The sequence below is a fragment of the Pteropus vampyrus genome, unplaced genomic scaffold, assembly GCF_000151845.1.
Source record: "Pteropus vampyrus isolate Shadow unplaced genomic scaffold, Pvam_2.0 Scaffold9, whole genome shotgun sequence".
NCBI classification, from domain to species: Eukaryota; Metazoa; Chordata; class Mammalia; order Chiroptera; family Pteropodidae; genus Pteropus; species Pteropus vampyrus.
In genome coordinates, this window is record NW_011888790.1 from 8,992,280 (window position 1) to 8,996,966 (window position 4,687).

General features: G+C 33.2%; 1 pseudogene; it reads right to left on the minus strand.

The window, feature by feature from the left end:
- Nucleotides 1-1,742: 1,742 nt before the first annotated feature.
- Nucleotides 1,743-1,854, minus strand: LOC111730178 (annotated as a pseudogene).
- Between the last annotated feature and the right edge of the window lie 2,833 nt (nucleotides 1,855-4,687).

The following is a 4,687-nucleotide window of genomic DNA, read 5'->3' on the forward strand; positions in this document are numbered from 1 at the left end:
ACATAGTCTTAAAATGTGGCAATTGTGCCATCAAATTGCAAAATACATTTAAGGTAATAATAAAATAAAGTAATTTATTAGTAAGTAAAATGTTTATTATGTTCTTGGAGAAACTAGACTACTATACATGAAGCAATTAGAAAATAATCATTTCTGATTCAGTGCTGATCTGTTTAGTACAAACTGTAAGTCTTTAGAAGTTCAAAGTAAGGAGGAATTAATACAGCATAACATAATGTTTCAACACTGCAGAGGCTTGAACTCTGAGCCTTAAAGGATGACTAGGATCTGAAAAGGAAAAGAGAATAAGAGATGTTTTTATACATATTCTAGATAGAAAGAGTCTATGGGAAAAAAAGAAGATAATTTATTCATATGTACAATGCCTTGGTTTTCTTATCAATGAAAAGGAATGCTAATTTTATGAAATTATTGTGAAAATTTAAGGTGATAATATTTGCAAAGTATTGATATTATGCCTTGAGGTATTTAAGTCTAAGAACTGAATAAAATGGCTTAAAAAGAGAACGTCAGTTAAGAACCAACTTAATAAGAGCAATCGATGTTAACTGGTTGTCACATATAGCATTTAAAAAATATATGTTTTCTGTTAGAGAAACTGAATTTTCTGTCACTAGCAGTGACAGAAGCTATTTGGTTGCTTTTTAGATAGATGAGTGAGACAATTGTAGTATTGGGTGAAGGGTTGATTAATTCCCACCAGCTCTGTCTTTCTTGCATTCTTCAAGTTAGTATAGCTCTATTATGGATCAGCTTAATGTTTCTTAAGTATGAGAACTGTCCTTAAGCACTGGTCTATACTGACAAAACAATGATTCTTACTACAAACTGCACTGCCTCAGAAACTCATAGAATTTATTTTGCTGAATTGTCGTGCGTGCGTGTGTGTGTGTGTGTGTGTGTGTGTATCACAGGGGGAGGTGGTTACTAAGAAATATTAATTGAATGGGATTTAGCCTACTTTTTAAGAGGGAAATGGTTCAGTTCTGCATAAGCACTGGCTAAATTTTTCCTCATAACTTTTATCCAGATTTATATTCGTAATATTTAAAATGTTTTTCTATTTTCTATTTAAAGACAACTAGTCTAAGAAAAAAATCATGATCTGATTAAAAATGTCCAAATATAATGAACTCTTCTAAACTAAGTACAATTAAATGATCTGCTCACTAATTGCATTAATGGCTTTGTTTCACATATATCCTAATGGGAAAATCTAAGGCACCAGATATTTATTTAAGGAATATAACCTGTAGGGTTCTAGATTTATATGACACCAATATAAAATAATTATAACCCATTTCCAAATAAAACGTGACTTTAGTTATAATTTCAGAATTTCATGTCAGTAAGGGATTCATTAAGAATGTATCTTATGTGGTTTATGATATTCAATAGAATATTAGAAGATTAATAGAAATAGAAGAAACTACAGTTGAGGGGATATGAAGACTTCATTCACTGTTTTCTACTTACAAAAGAGGAATTTTGCTAATAAAATTTTATTGTTTTAATATGGTGTTTAATGATTAATAACAACAATACACTATAGAAAATATCTTAAACAATTCTTTTGTTAATTTAGAATGTGTATGAAAAGAATGCTCTAGGCTAAGGATCTATGAACTTTTTTTTTTTTTAGGTGAGGCAATCCTTGGTTGACCTCATAGATTGCAAGGATCTTGTCAGCTTACAATCCCTTATTTTTTTTTTATTTTTCATGACTATAGCACCTGGTCTTCCTAGGTGGTCTCCCATCTAACCAGGCCCGACCCTGCTTAGCTTCCAAGATCATACGGGATCGGGCTTGTTCAGGGTGGCATGGCCGTAGACTGAACTTTTTTTCTTTACGGGGCCAGGTGGTAAATATTTTAGGCTCCATGGGCCATATGGTCTGTTGCAACTACTGAATTCGGTCATAGGTAAGAGCAGAAAATACAGGAATGGGTGTAGCAATGTTACAATAAAACCTTATTTACAAAAGGATATGGTGAACAGGATAGATTTGGCCCACAGGTCTTCGTTCACCTTAGTTCACTAGTTCTAGGTGAGCAGTTAAACATATTACTTATACAAAATAATAGCTCCCCACATCCATAGTTTTAAAAGTATCATCTGCAAAATCCCTGAATTTTTACTTGGGAGGACAGGTGTTCCCTTCAGATACTTACATACCAAGACCTCAAGGTGATCTCTGCCATAAGCTATGATTCCCTTTTTAGAAGTAAATGATTGACTAAGTCTGCAGAAACCTCTTTAGAAACTTGAGTCTCACAATTAGAAAACATGGAGGAAGAAAAACACAGCTGCATAGGATATTGCGGATGGGTAATCAGTGGAATTGCGGGTTATTTTCTGTGAGGACAATAGATCTTAATTTAGTTCTGCTCTCTTCTATCGTTACACTACATACTCATCTTTATCCTACGATGGCACATATTGAATATACCATTGCTGTTTATCAAAATCCCATGAAAGATATATTATATTTTTGAGATTGACTTGTTTTTTTATCATTTAAATGTTCCATGATGTCAAAAAAATCTTTAAACCCCCCCATCTTAGATTCTTTGTTATGAGAATCTATAATATCTCTTTCTATACCTCCTAACACAGAACCACAGGCTGCCAGGAGCTTAGTAAAATTTTTCTCAGTGTGAAGAGGTAGGATTTTTATTTGAACTAAAAATAACATCTCATCGAATAGAATATATTTAACAGAAGAAAGAAGAATCTTTCTCTTACTCTGGACAAGAGAAAACATCTTGATGTATATATTTCTGTCATTTGAAATAACTCTTATTAGTCCATCTTAGAAATATATTATCCAATTTCCTGCTGTAGACACAAAGGTTGTTTCCAATTACTTACTGTACCAATAGTGTTATGATGAATATTTGGACAAACATCTTTGAAAGCTAAGGATGATTCCTAGAAGTAGAATACACTGGACTAATATTGTGAGGTCTTTCTATACAACTTAGGATCAGTATAGAATATTTTTGTTTTAGTTTTGCCATTCTGATATACAACAGTGGTAATGCAATGTTTTTTTAAATTTATGTTTATCTGATTAAGAGTTTAGATTTTATATGTTTATTTGCCATTTTCATTCCTTTGTTTGAAGATTAATTCTTCCAAACAATATTTGTCATTATTCACTTGTGCCAGAGATATTAGTGAGTCCAGAGAGATACAAAATTGCTATCCTCTAGGAGTTTAACTTATGGTTTGTGTGTCTGCCAATCGCTTAATAAATCTTTACTGAAGGCCTTCAAAGCACTGAGTATATAGCAATGAACAAGGCAGAAAAGGTCTTTGCTCTGAGAAGAGAATGACATTAAACATGGAGAGATAATATATATTTTTTAAATGTTAGTTTTATGAGGAAATGAGTAATGTGGTAGAGGACAATCAGGGACAATGAGGCTTGGAAGAGGAAGGCTGCTTCATTTACAGAGGTCTCATGAGGCAGCATTTAAGTTGAGATCTCACTGAAAAAAGGAAAGTAGTCACGTTAAAATCCAACTAGAGGGTCTTGTAGCTTGATGGAAAAACAGTTACGAAAGGTTCTGAAATAGGAGTGAATTTTCTGTCCTAGAGAATTAGAAACATAACCAATGAGGCTAGAGTAAAGAACCTGGTGGTAAGCAGACGGGAATAAAATTAGAAAGTTAGGAAGTGACTAGATCATACAGGTTCTTACAGGCCAATATAAGAAAATGGATTGTTCTTTTAAATATAATAGGAAGTTACTGGACAATTCCAAGTAAGGAAATGACAACAAAGAGGCTGATAAATTGTTAGAAAATGGAGTACAGTGATTATAAGTCTTGATGAAGTAGCAGATCTAAATAAAATAAATACATAAAGTTTAAGATACAGGATTACTCTAAATGTTTTGATAGGTCATATAGTACAGTGTGTCCATGGCTTGATTACTTAAAATAAAATCAAGGTGGGATTCACTGTAGTTGAGGAAGTAAAGGAATTTTGGCGGGACATACAAAATGATATTAAAGTAACATACGAAATTAGACCTATGAGGGGAGAAAGGATGGAGGTAGGTGTGACAGATATGACCACAATAGATGATAATCAAAGGGGATGATAAAGTGTTCCATAGATAATTAGAGTAAGGTTCATTAAAAGATAGGTGAGTGATCAATTGGAAATATAAAATATGAGTTAGGAGAATACCATCTTACCTGCCGTTTCTTTATTGAGTGGGTGTTAGTAGAGTGAGCAGCCTTGACCTGATATGGCCAGAAGTGTCATGTATTCTGGAAACCAGCACATTTTATTTATAGCAAGAAGCAATGGTGTATTCTGTGATGAGACTAAAGAATGAAGGGAAAACATTTCACTAGGGACCAAGGTGCCTGAGGCACTTTAAGAGGGCTTGGGATGGATGAGAGTAGAGGAGGAGTTTCAAGAGGTAAAAAAGAATGAGTTTATGAGAATGGGATATAATCATCTTTGATCAGGTTCCCAAAAGAAGTTATTACGGAACCTTCAGATAAAGCATAAAAATAAATATTATCTTATAATAATCCCAGGACTCTCATCTCATGGTGAAAGCAGTCACAGTTCTTACTACTAAAAGGATTCAAGCTTTTCTTCATGTAATATTTATTTATAAAAAATCATTGAAGCATTTGACAGA